This window comes from Vanacampus margaritifer, chromosome 3 (genome assembly GCF_051991255.1).
Source record: "Vanacampus margaritifer isolate UIUO_Vmar chromosome 3, RoL_Vmar_1.0, whole genome shotgun sequence".
Taxonomy (NCBI): Eukaryota; Metazoa; Chordata; class Actinopteri; order Syngnathiformes; family Syngnathidae; genus Vanacampus; species Vanacampus margaritifer.
In genome coordinates this window covers 8,853,058-8,867,018 of record NC_135434.1, presented here as the reverse complement: position 1 = coordinate 8,867,018, position 13,961 = coordinate 8,853,058, and the positions used below count along the sequence as shown (strand labels likewise).

General features: G+C 39.9%; 1 long non-coding RNA gene across 1 annotated transcript; it reads left to right on the top strand.

Annotated features, from left to right (window-relative positions):
• Positions 1-5,392: 5,392 nt before the first annotated feature.
• On the top strand, positions 5,393-12,676 carry LOC144049264 (uncharacterized). Its single transcript, XR_013293526.1, has 3 exons — positions 5,393-5,653; positions 8,267-8,417; positions 12,092-12,676. It is a non-coding gene; the product is annotated as an uncharacterized LOC144049264 (long non-coding RNA).
• Positions 12,677-13,961: the final 1,285 nt, after the last annotated feature.

Sequence of the window (13,961 nt, the reverse complement as noted above, 5' to 3'; positions counted from 1 at the left end):
GACTGAACAATATGTTCAGTGGGTACGTTTATTTTGTCTGTATAGCTTTCCTCCCCTTGAGAAAAAAAAAAGAAGTCTATTTATATGGGCTTGTGACCTCGCTACCTCTGATTACTCTTACAAACTCTATATGTTGATTAGTTGAAAGTTCCTATGTAATTAATTGTAAAAAGTGTGTAGATTATCTTCACCTGATGCTTTAACCTGCCCATCTCTCATCACAGGTTTTTAATGCCCATAGAGCTCTCTTTTATATTCTCGTTAGCAGTCGTCTATTCCAAGTATATTATAGCTTTCCGGGCGCCCCCGCTCAGGGTGGCGCCGCCTCAAAATGTACTGTAGCGTCTTTCCGAAGGCAAGTAATGGTTAGTTGGTCTAGGTGTAGTGTGTTCCAAAGATCTTGTGAATGTGGAGAACAGAGCTAACTAACAAACATTGCTAGACAAGTTCAAACCAAAGCTTTTAAAAAAAGATGTACTTAAGATATATAGCATACTAAATTATTTCACTTTTGATTTCCTTTATTTTTGTTCCTGTATAATACAAATTTATGAATTATATTCTAAGTCCATATAAAGAAATTCACTCTTTAGATGGACTTTTGGCCAATGACTCTGAGACGCAGGAAGGTTGTGGTGGTTTGCAAAGGAAAGCTTGTGCTGATTGGTGGGCCGGTGAACTTAACCACCTTTTTTTTTTTCTTTTTTTTTGTCGTCGTCTTAATGTCCAGAGTCCTTATCACTTTATGTTCCCTAACTTTAAAAACAGGACTTGATGACGTGTTCTGTTCAGACCAAAAAAAAAAAAACACCCCTCAAAAAAAAAAGAAAAAAAAATCTAGGACTTATAATCAAAAATTTAATGTGAAGTTCAAGTTGCTTGTTAGTTTCTTTTGAGCCAGACTTGTGAAAACTTGTAACAAGAAGGGAGAAGCAGAGATGCACTGGACAGCTCTTCATCGGTCTCCTGCAAAGATCCTTTTGTTGTTGTTGTCTTTTGATTGTGTTCAACTGTATCACATAATGGTTTTAAGTTATTCTAACCTCCCGATGCTTTACCTCATAAGCGAGCATATGCTTGAAATTGGACCGTCGTTTGTTGTAGTCGGCGCCACTCATAAAGCCTGTCCAGTGTATCCACTCTTAACATTTACACTGTGGACCTTCACTACAAGTTTTTGGTATAGGCATTCCTCTTTTTGTTGTTGGTTTAACTGTCTTCTTGATTTGTGTGTGTGTTTTTTGCTTTTTGTTTTTTTGGTTGGTTGGTTGGTTGGTTTTGTTGTTGCCCTAATGGTCTGTAAATTTATCATGTAGGAATGCAGCCACAGTTATAACCTGCATCCTGGACTCCCATGTTAGTTACTACTTGGTCATGTTAGCTGTTAAGCAATTACTAGTTAGCTAGTAATTGCGTAGTTGGTACATGCCCCCCCCACAACAACAACAAAAAAAAAACCCACCTTGCTGTAAACCACAAACATGCATCCATCCTCTGGTGTAAGATGGAGTCCACGGTGTGTTGCCTTCTCGTACCTGTCAGCACTTGGGAGTGCAGCTCGACGTCTGTCATGCAAAGGATGTTTTTTTTTTTTTCCTTCTGTACAATATATCCAGCCATTGCTGCAAAACAAAACAAACAAAAAGAGACTTTGTAGCTTGCTCGTGGGACATTGTGAAGAAAAACTCCAAACTGTGACCATACTACTACTAATACTACTATTACTACTAGAGCTACTACTACTATACAAATACTTCAGGGATAGTTCTGCATCTGTGAATGCAGGCTCTCAGCTACATTTGTAAGACATAGTATTGTATCAATTTCTCTGTATTTTAGTTATGGGGGAAGAAAGCAAAACACTAGTTTCATACATAAAAACAAATAGGGGGGTGGGGGATATTTCAACTAACACAAAGAGCCTTGACAAAAGGTGAGGCAGCTCAAACAAGTCTACATTGTAGTTGATAACACACTATGTTCATGAATAGTTGCAAAGTTGTACAAAGAACTAAGAAAGAAAGAAAAAGCTCATACCCAAAATCCACAAACTATTTTTTAAACCAAAGCACATTTGAATGACTATGGAACCATGTGTGGCTCGAGGAGAAAAAGAAAAGAAAAGAAAGAAACATATGTATTTATCTCATTGTTTACAAACTTTTACAGTTTTTACAGACCTCAAGTTGAGGCCCGGCCAGTCAGAGTTGTGTTTTGTTTTTTTGTTTTGTTTTTTTCTCGCTGCTCCACAGAAGTTGCTGCCAAAACAAAAGCATGAGGTCGACTTGCTGCATATTCAATTAGGGGGAGGGGTGTGTATGGTCTTAGGTGCACTAACCCCACCCTCTGCCAGCTGGCTTTTGGGGTGACCCCGTGCCCCAACACCCCCCCGCCCTCCATGCCCTCTGGCCTGTCTGGGGGGGGGGGGGGGGTGGGCAGTGCATCCTTGATGTGTTTATCAAAAGGCATTGTTTAGTGGGGCTCTTGAGCTGCGTGTGGTGCATACCCGTGTTTGCCCACATGCACTTGACGACTGCCTTCTGGCGCTCTTCACTTGTGGGAGGGGCCGGGGGCGAGGTCGCACGCTTTTTACGTTTTTTTTTCCCTTTAACATTACATCAGGTTGTTGGTAGCTTTTGATTGTTTCCACCGCATGTACATGAGAATGATAGTCTTAACTGTGAATGTTTTTTTTTTCTTGCTTTTTTAATTTTTTTTTTTTTAATTTTAAGCTACCTGTGTTGTGTGGGTCAAAGCAGCACAAACCTCTGGCTGGCTGAGCCTCCTTACAAAGTTGGTGCAAACACTTATTGACAGTGTTTTTTTTTTTTTCTTTTATCAAATGTCTATTTGTCAGTGATGAATGTATTTATTTGCGGTCCTGCCCTCACCTCTGCAAATAATTTGCTCAAAGTGTGAGAGTGAGGTGGAGGCAGGACCCTCTAGTTTTTTTTGTTTTGTTTTGTTTTTTGAGGATTTCAAGCTGAGAATCAAAAAATGCGACACAAAACAGCCATTTACTGCATTCTGTGATGTTTCCTGTGATTTTATTTTTGTAAGAAAATGGTCATTATCCAATTTCTCACTTACGCCTGAATGTCTATCAAGTTTTTATTTCATGTAATTCTCTGCGGGTGTTTTTTAATTTGATATTTTTTTTAACCCATGTTGTCACAGAAAGCCTCATGAGGTGTGTTGCGATTGGAGGCCACTGTATTTTGTTTTATTTTTTATTTTTTTTAACTCGCTCTCCCTGGGTGTTGCCTTGCATCTGCCATTGAACTTAACCAAACACAAGCAACAACATGCACATCATTCACTCTCTTTTGTCGGGATATTTTCTCATTTTTAAACCACTCGCCACGTCTGCGCCTTTTACATGCTAGTTCCATGTTGAAGATTGTTGATTATTTGTTTTTCTTCATATAGAACCATAGGGTGAGATAGCTTTACTAAGTGCACTTTGTATGTTTTTCAAAAGCTCGAGGTCGACCCGGGGTGCTCTCATATCAGTTCTCGCTTCAGCGACGGTTCATCCGGCCTCCCTCACTCTAGTCGTACCTCATCTCTTACCTGTGTTTGGTGGAAAGATAATTTCTTTATGCAGTGTTACAAAAGCTTTAAAAGGAATACACTATATAGAAGAAAACTGGACCTGGAGGTTGGCTGTTACGCCCCTTTTCCTACCTACTTACTTTGCTTGCCACAGCTATGGTTGTTTTTTTTTTCTTTGACAAAAGCAAGTACTACAAAGGTTTATTTTGTAGTACCTGGTCGGCTGACGACGGTCTTAGCATGTTGAGCCAGTGACCAAAACCCACTGCAGATTCACTTTTGTATTATCTGAGGATACATGGCTTTAAATGATAGGGATATACAGGCGGTTGCTGTGCCTGCTGTATTACGCCACAGTGTCCATTTTTTTAATGATAAAAATAGAGAACCATCAATCCGAGTTATTGTGGTTTTTAGTGTCTCATTGCAACAGATGCATTCAATGGGATCTGGTTTTCGGAGAAGCTGTGGCGAGCTGGAAAAGCGGCCTAAGCGTTTCGCATTTTCAGTTCACTTTTTATTGGCTTAGATTGCATGGCCGTCCTCTTTCAGTGTTTTACCTTGGCGGATTAAACCAAAGCCATTCTTAAGAATAATGAAAAGGGCCCCTGATGCCAATAAACCTCATTTTAAGCTTTATTGTCCCCCCCCCCCCCCGCTTTATCTCTTATACGCCAAACCACTGCTTTTAAACATTATCTGCTAGCTCACAGTTGCATTTTACATTTCAGTATTTACTTTTATCCAAATTGACTGGAGACACCAAAATACCTCTTTTTCAGTGTTTACGGAAATGTGCTCTTGTACTCTATTACACCTCATGTTATTTTTCCGTCCATTTGTAACCAAAATAGTGACTTATGTCAGTCACCAAGGTTTATTTTGATATCTACATCGGTTTGTGGCCATTTCCAGAAAGACACAAGCCGCTAAAAACTGTTAGTGAAGCTACCCATTGAGTAGCTTTTCAAGCTCCATATCTGGTTTTCTTTGGGAAAAAGTGCTCAATAATGTATCAGGATCTGCAGGCCGAGAAGCTCTGTATACGCGTAGGGCCTTTTCTCGATGAATAATTAAGCAGCAAAAGCTCTCCCGCTTGCAGAACACTGTCCATGTAAAGGTGCGCACAACTCGTCTCTCTTCAAACACGGACGGTCTAGACTTCCCGATGCTAGCTCACACGCACACATCAGTATTTAAGGTGATTTCCTGTGACCTTTTGCGCGGCTTTGTTGGCAGCACCCAGGCTGGGCTCTCTTCATGTCCACTCACTCGTCAGAGATCTCTCGTATTCAGGTCAGAGCCGCCGTCGTGCATTGCCAAGGGGCTCGCAAAAACTCTTAAGTGTCATAAAGAAAGTGTACTACAGCTGACCTCAGCATTCATAACCTTGCAGTCTTAATGTACAGCATTGAGGAAAATAAATTGTTATTTTACAATCTTTTCATTAAAAGCTTGATTGAAAACCAAACCTGTTGGTTGGTGAGTGTGTGTGTTTTTTTTTTTTTTTGAACCCCTGTTGCAAAAGCACACTTGAAACATTCCAAACTTGTGGGAAAATGTAACCAAAATGTTTGGTGAGAACACAACACTGCTAAACACCAAAACAATTAACGCCATACCAAGAATGGTAGTCCCAACATCATGTTTTGAGCCTTGGGGCTATTTTATTTGGCTGATAACTAGGGAATTATGAAAAGTCCTGAATATCCTGCAGTCAATAGCCATTTCTCCTTAAATACGTAGTTAACGAGTTTTTTTAAATATTTTTTTTAATTTTATTTTTTGTAAATTGGAACGACTGTCATGTGATAGTGGAACGAATTGCATCTTGGGATACTTTCCTAGCCAAGCCTTCCCTAGTATCCAGCCGATGTATCCTTGGTTTAAGCTAGCTGACAAAACTCACAACCGGTAAGCCGTACGTTGTTGTTTTATTCGTGCTTGATTTGGAACAGTATTTATTCGGGCCGCGACTGATGACGTTTCACGAGATCACAAGGACGTAAGAACGGACAAGGACGTAAGAACGGACAAGAACGAGAAACGGCTAATTGTTAGCACAAAGCCTGGTAAAAGTTGACCACACTCCCCAACTGTAAGTATCAGAGTTTTCCTTATATTTTTTTAATGATACTTGCCATATTAATTCAAAATAAAATGACCCAATGAGGTTTGTTTGAAAACCTTGAATCTCCTTTCAGTAGACAAGAGACACACTGTGAGAATATTATGGGATACAATAATATTAAAACTTCCATGCAATGACAAAATACTACCTGATGGCTCTTAAAGGAGTGTCTACCTATTCTATTTCTCCTTATCCATTTATTATCTGCCTCATGCAACTGCCCCCCCCCCCCCAACCACACACATCAAGTGATAATAACAGCATCAGTGGGAGAGGGAGGATCAAGGTCTACCTTACCCTCACACAAAAACAAAAATTATGTGACATAATTAATATAGAACTCATCTTAGAAGTGCAAAGGTAAATTTTTTTAAGGTGAGATGGTTGGAGGCCATCCTTGCTGACTTTAGGCAAGAGCAAAACACAAAACAATGCCAACAATTTAAACATGAAAATTAATTTTGAGCAAACTGAAATTTTTGGACATACATATGTACTGTCAAAAGCTAAAGGTCCGTCATCTCCTTGGAGCAACTCCTGCTTCATTATCTCCTCCCACCTCCTTGATTGAAGGCAGATCTATCTGAGGGAAACAAAGGGCCTTATCCAGGCCCTCCTCAAGGCTTTCCCCTCCTCCACCTCTCCCAGTGTCCTTCCTTTCATGCCCGCTGAGGAATGCCCGAGCATCCCTGACAGTAAACACGCATTCCCAAAACTACGTGCGCTCACGCCCTACTCAGGTATGTAAATTAACCCTTTTTTACCCTTTTTGTCTGTCCCAAGGGACAACGTTGGGTACACCTGCTCAATATCATGTAAGAGATGTTTTGTAAAGCTAATGTTTTTGAGACGAGAGTTTATTAACTTTCCGGCTCAGTTTTAGCTGCCAGGTGGAAACCTTGTACAACAAAATAATAATATCAAAATAAATAAATATTTTTTTCCCTCACAAATTAATTCTATTGACCTGTCACCACGTCGTCTGGTATTACTGTATGTAATAACTAATTTAAAGTGTAGAAAATGAGAACAAATCTTGGACACTTGCAGTTTCATAATTAATGCCTTTTCATCACTATGTGGGAGGCGCGCAGCATTATGTCAATTGAAGTTTAAAACAATGTTTTTTTAGAGGAGCGAAAATAGGTTAGCTACATTATGAGTAACCCTATTTGGTTAAAAATTGATAGATGTAATGCTTCAGTGCAGAAGGTAAAGTGTACATTTCCACCTATTGAACTGCTTAGTCAGCTCTTCGTTTCATTGATTGTATTACACATGGCTCAAAGATCTTTGAAAAATTATTTTGTAAAAATGATGATGTTCGCTTTTGTGACGTATCAAACCATTTATCGCTGGTCGGGAGGGACAGCATCAGTGCATACTTTTACAGTATGTGGATGGCTTGCCCTGGTGACGTGTCCTACCATTTTCATCAGTATATTGTCATGTTAATAAAAATAACTCCCTAACTCAACAATTGCATTACTCTATGGAGAGTCATTTCCTGCAAAAATCAAATTTTGGCAATTTTTTTTTTTTATAAAACGAGTTAGGCAGTTTTGTTATTAGTGTGACGATATGATGTGTGTGCAAAATCATTACTTTTTGATTTGCTGAAGACCGTATGCTTTTTATGCTGTAGAAATGCAATGAGTCATGCTTTTACCTTTTCAGCTTAGTGTGAAAAGGACAAAATATTACTCACAAAAATGTTGTTCAATTATTAATTTTCTGACGGTGTCAATCAAAAGGAGTGTTATCGCTGTCTCTCTTGTTGATAGAGAGGTACACAAAATAAATGAAATGTTGAATATTGATTAAAATGTACCTTTTATTTACAGTTATGACCTAAACATGAAAAAAAAAAATTATAATTGTGTGGAACATGAGAAAATATTTTTCCTTTTCTTAAATATTAGGCTAATAATGCTGCTTTTGGTAGGTCAGATTTTTCTTAGTGAAAAGATATGCAACTATTTATGATTATTTTACTTTAATTTTGTTAAACAAACTTAGCATTAGATGAATTTACAATAGTGTGGAACTGGTGGACAATATATATATATTTTTAAATCAAACCTTCATTTATTGCATCAAAGATATTTTTGTATTAAACTACAAGCAAATTAGTTTAGTTTGACACGGTCATTGTTGCCATTGATTTAACACTTTTTTTTTTTTATTGTTGTGGTCAGCATTTCATTGATTTGATTGTTTTCGAGTAGGCTCATGATATCACCCTCCACCACTAAAGTCATCGTTTTGGGGGGAGAGATGGCACAGCTATTTAGTAATGCTCTTTGCCCATAGAGGTGTCACATGCTAAATGACCCTGAACGGGGGTTGCTGAGACACAATAGTCCTGGTGCCGATTGCCCTACCCAGCCCTGCCCCCCACCCGAGCCCTTCGCTCCCCTAACGTCAACGCCAAACCAATATAATAATAGGCTAAAGTGGATTGCTGGTTTTGGGGGTAGGTACGCAGTGGACAGACCGACCATGCCGGGTCGTTGCTAGTTGGGGAGATACGTGTGAGGAAATGTTAAAAGTAACCCCCTCTCGCTTTTCTTATCCCAGTGGGCCTTGTGAGCATGAGTGGAATTCACCAGGCTTTCTGCCCAGGTGGGTCCAGACTTGCCTCTGCGTGTCTCGGATGGCTCGCTATCATCTGAGGAATGTGGACGAGGGATGCCTGGCCGCAGAGATGGACAATGTCTGCTCGGAAAGGGTACGCGCACACACGTACACACACACACAGCCATTTGCAGGGGGCCTACACCCATCTTTATCTCCAATGCCAGATGACCTCCTCCTTTGTGCTGATATTGGGCAGACGGGCCCTGGCCTTGTCTTTCTCACTGGCTTTGTGTTACTCTTTGACATGCTGAGTTTCTTTCATCTGGTTGAGAATTGTTTTGGAATTGTGGCAACACTTGATTGTCTGGTACAGTAAACATGAACACTTAACAAAAAGAAAACCATAAAATGGCTTCTTTTTTTTTTGGGCTATAATCAGTGGCTTAAGCAGAGATAAATGTTTTTTTTTCTTTTTTTTTTAACCTTTGGACCCATTCAATAAAAATAAACAATATACAAATTAAATAGATCTACAGTGCAATGGCAAAAATATATATTATTTTACTTTTACAGAAAGGACAGTGAACTGGTAACACTGGTCAACAACAAAAAATAATATATTTTAATTATGTATTATAATATTATTATATTTCTTATGATATTCTCTAGGTGATTTTGGGCTGCTGCTCTTATTCAGACTGAGAGAAATGACATGATTAGGCAGTTAGCCTTATTTTGATAAGTACGTCTATTTTAAGTAAAGTTGGACAAGCCTTGAAATTTGGGGTTACCTCTTCATTGGAAAATATCATGAATGCCACACAAATTAATTTATTCCCCTCTCTCTCTTGTTTTATTTAAGAAAATAATCATAGGGTAAAATGGCCCCAGGCAGCAATATTTTATAAGTCCGAAGTTGCTGTTAAAGTAAAGATCCTACAAACACGTTTGAAAGGCCCTCCTTGCGAGACCCCCACATATTTTTACATTCCAAACACGTGTACATATTACCTCTAATGATTTGACACACATCAATAATTTACAATAGATTGAATTAATGCCAGTCACTGATGGTGGTTCATTTGCAGGCAATGCGGGTTCGGTTCCCACTCGGTGAAAGCATGAATGTGAGACTGAGGGGTTGTCTATCTCGACATCTTCCCTGCGACCAATCCGGGTGCACCCCCAAAGTCAGCTCGGATAGACTCCGACTTCCCATGACCGTGAAGTGCATAAACTGTATAGAAAATGGATGAATGGACGACTTAATGCCTGCAAACACTTTTTGAGAGTCCTCTCATCCTTGTTCCTCATCTCGCAGCCCTTCACCTTGTGGGGGCCGCTCCCCCCATCCACTTAGTTAACCGTCTTCTTCGTCTCCTCCTCCTCGGGGAACGAGTGCAGCGTGTCGGCCCAGTGGGACGACACGTGTCTCTGTGCTAAAGTGCAGCCTTGCAGGCGATGTATATATATCTCCATTTGTGTTGCATTGCATTGATTTTTCTTTTGGCTGTGCGAGTGTGCGCACACGTACAGATGACAACACTTTTGCTTCAGCCCCCCCCAAACCCCGTCTCATTATTCAACACACACAGATCCTTCTCCCAAATACGCGGCGGTACAAGGATTCGCTCCCTCCTTCATCAATAAGCCATCAGTATTGATGGACGGCCGAGTACACTCGCAGCATCAATAGCTGATCTAATATTCGGGAGGGGGGTGTCCAAGGCCTGTGTGGCAGGTAAAGACATGAAGGCAGGCCAAGGCTGAGTGAACTGTTTAAGATAGTCTCTACTGTACTGCACCAACAGTATCCCTTGAGGATTTAGGAGGAAACGGTGCAAAATGTGCAACAAACAGGCTAATATGCTGCACTGGACACACTACATGCCTTAATGTCAAAGCGTGTAAGGCTTAGAGCAGTGGTTCTCATACCTTTTAACCCCCCCAAAAAGCACTGCATAAAAAAATATGTCGGCCTCCAAGTGCCACTAATATTAAATTTTAATAGCCGAAGTGTTCATTAAAAAAAAAGAAAAAAGATATAGGGTCAATCCTTGAATAATTGCAACTTGGCACTCATTGATTCACCAATTCACTGATTATTTAGGAATATTTTTCTTTCTTTTTTTTTGGGGGGGGGGGGGGGGGGGGCGCTCACGTTTTCCTTGGAAAACGCATATTGACAGTTTATCTGTGTTTTTTCCCCCAATAATTTTTGGTGGTTGATAACAAAAATAAAAATTACATTTTATCAACGTAATTATAATGGGCATCAATTATACGCAGATTTTTTCTTTTCACAGCCCAGCTCGATCCCTAAACCCTACAAATAGCGAAGGTTCACTGAATCTAACATATTGTCAGCCTTATGCTTAATTAATACATAAGCACTACACTTGAAAATAGGAAAATAAAAAAAGTGTACTCAAAATGTATTGCACATTAGTTCAATTGGACATAGAATGTTTGAAAACAAAAAGTTCTTAAAGATGTTTCTGATCTGCACACAATATGTCGCAAATAGTGAAAAATTCTTCAAAGAAGAGGCTTCAAGCAGTTTTTTTTTTGCCGCCACAGGTTATGTTTATTGTCAAACTAACCACCTTGTCTATTTAAAACTACCATATATAGTAGCTGAACTTTTCAGTCTGCTAGCTTAATGCTAATTAGCATCTGTAATGCATTGCTATAACTCTGTGCATCAACACGTAGAAAGAAAATATAGCACTGCTCAGTAATATACTCTTGATCCTCTGCAAAGAACGATTGCGATTGGTGCCGTACTGATTAGCTTGGAGGAGTCAAGATGTCTTAATGAACTATATCCATCTGTCTGATTGTCCTCTCAGGTGGCCAAGGCAGGCACACGAGAAAGAGCATCACAATAGCCACTCAATTGATGTGGTGTGACCCCCCCCCCCCCCCCAACAAAAAGTGTAGTTAAAAAAAAAATAAAAAATTCTATTTATTTATGTCATTTATGTTACAATAAACCGCCCTTCATCACAGGTTCCAGGTTAGTAGTCCCGCAATTTCGCAGATATTTTTTTAGGGTACATTTAATGACTATTTTTGGTCAATATACTCTCCTGGATATTGGATGCACTACAATTCCACTTTTGACCCTCTACATGATGACACACGTATTTAGTTTTGAAAAGAAGAAAGAAAAATAACAAAACTGTAAGTCCTGTAATGTATTTCAGCACAGCTGTGGTTTTTGGTGAAAATTATTGAACGTAATCCTGTTTTTTTAAGCATACAGAAAGTGACGGCTTAATTATTATAAACTTTGGGGCGTGATTTTTTAAAATGATTTATTTGGAAAAACGGGATTTCTTTACTGAAAACAGTAGAGGGATCGGTACACTTTTTCATGTCATATTTTTGTGTTATCTATTGCTCTAGCCCTTTCTCTCAATATATTCGTCTAAATGTATTGGCAAAAGTGTGTTTGAAAAGCTTAGTGTTGTAAATGCTATAAAAATATGTTTATAAAGTAGGTATTTCAATATCATGGATTTCACTTATTGTGGGGGTTGAACATAACCACTCTGATGGAGGGGGGCTCGTTATACTTATTTATTTATTTATCTATAAATTTTTGACTGGGTGGGGTGGAAGCCTGGAACGGATTATTGGCATTTGCATTAATGTCAATGGAAAAAGATAATTTCACATGTCTCATGACCAGGTGTTGCTTTTAGCTTTAGGAATTCAACACAAAGTACAGTAGACATCTATCTGCGCGCACTTTCCCAACTCTCCCGCTCCATAAATGAATCTTTTCTCTCTTTTATGTTCCCCCCCCCACTTCTTTAGCCTGAATTGAACCTAGATCGCTGAGTCACAGAGTGCTTGACAGAGAGAAAAGCCCAGAAAGCGAGCCCGAGCGAGATGAAGTAGAAAGGGGCTCGGCAGGTGGTGGGCACCGGCGCTGCTTCAGCCCGCCGACTCTTTTCAGCTGGCACACAACTGCTCGGCTGCCACTGAGGCCCTGCTTTCCATCAGAATATTCCCCCCGTCTCTTCCCCCTCTTGAAAGCATCAACGAGGAGAACAGGCTTGGGCCGGAATAATAGGATCTTTTCTTTCCGCCTCTGCCATGTGTGAGGACGCCAACAATGGGCCGGAGCGGGCGGGGAAATGATTCAAAGTGAGATTTTCACCTGCTCCCTTCCAAGCCGGGCCCTGCTCCCTTTCACAGCATGCTAATGCCAGTTCATCTTCCAAACGGCACTACTGTAAGCTCACACATACACACGCTTGGATCCTTTTTTTTCTCTCTTTTGTGATGGACAGTTCAGATGATTGTACTGCCAGACCCCCATTTTGGTAATCACACTCATTATCATCATTAAGCCATTTTCAGAGCTAAGAATAAATGGCCGGTTGGCTTTGTGCTACAGTCTGCATTTCATGTTTCTGTTTTTTCACACACACACTCAATTAAAGTAGCTATTTTCTTCTTCTTTTTTTCCTCAGCGCTAAATGCAAACCAACTCTTCAGAAAATAAAAAGTCTACACACCCCTATTCAAATGCCAGATTTATGTGATATAAAAAAAAAAATTAGCCCAAGATCAAAACATTGCAAAACTTTTTCCATCGTTAATGTGGCCTCTCACCCATACAATACAATATAATTTTTGAGAAGGGAAGCAAAAATAAACAGAAATACTGTGGTTGCACAAGTGTGCACACCCTCTTATCACCGGAGATGTGGCTGTGTTCAGAATGAACCAATCACATTTGAACACATGGCAAATGGAAGTCAGCACACACGTCGCCTTATAAGGTGCCTACGATTAACCCCAACTAAATTTCAGATGTTCGACTTTCTTCTTTTTTGCTTTCTAGCAGAAGCCTGAAGGTTTTGTGCACTGCTAATGCTAACTGCTATTTGGTATCCCTCCTCCCTGAAGGCTCCACTTCCAGCTGAAGAAAAACAGCCCCCAACCAAGGCTGATCTTTTTTCGCCATAATTCCAAAATGTATGTTCGGCGCAAACACAATACCGCTCATGAACATTTCTATTCCAGTCTATTTTCTAAGGTCGATGGGCGTGTTTCTGTCACCGTTAATTGCATCTCTTAACGCAATTCAATTAACAGGAGTGTTGCATAAAGGCAAATTTACGACCGCATGTCAAAGTGGGGCGCGGGTCAAGGTGTCCTCTGCAGATGTGATCTCCTCTGTGCTGTAGTTTGTCATTCACCTGAGCTCCACACGCACACATAAAGACATCAACAAAGATGTTTGTCTCTTCTTGAGCAATCAGGCCTGTTGGGCATGTGGCCTAAACTCATTGGGTGCTCTAATCTCCTCCCCTTTGCACTCATTTGTGTGTCCGTCTGTGTGCGCGTGTGTTTGTGTGTGGTTACATTTTCAATTCTCCCCGGTGCTCAGTGAATTAAAAGGTGCCCCTAATTTATCATTCACAGCCTCACTTTAATTGTTAATCAGCGTCTGTATATAATCCCAATGAAACACTCTCCTGGCAGCCCCAGGAAAAGCAGCAATTAAATTATTAAATTACCGTTCCTGTAATAGCTCATTTAATAACACCAGTTATTAAACGGTGGGGGACGTTAAACAAAGCGGCGAGAAATGCGGACATGTGCATTCTTGATAAGACTTGTACACATAAATAAAAGGCTTCTTTGTTTTTTTTATTTTATTTTTTATTTTATT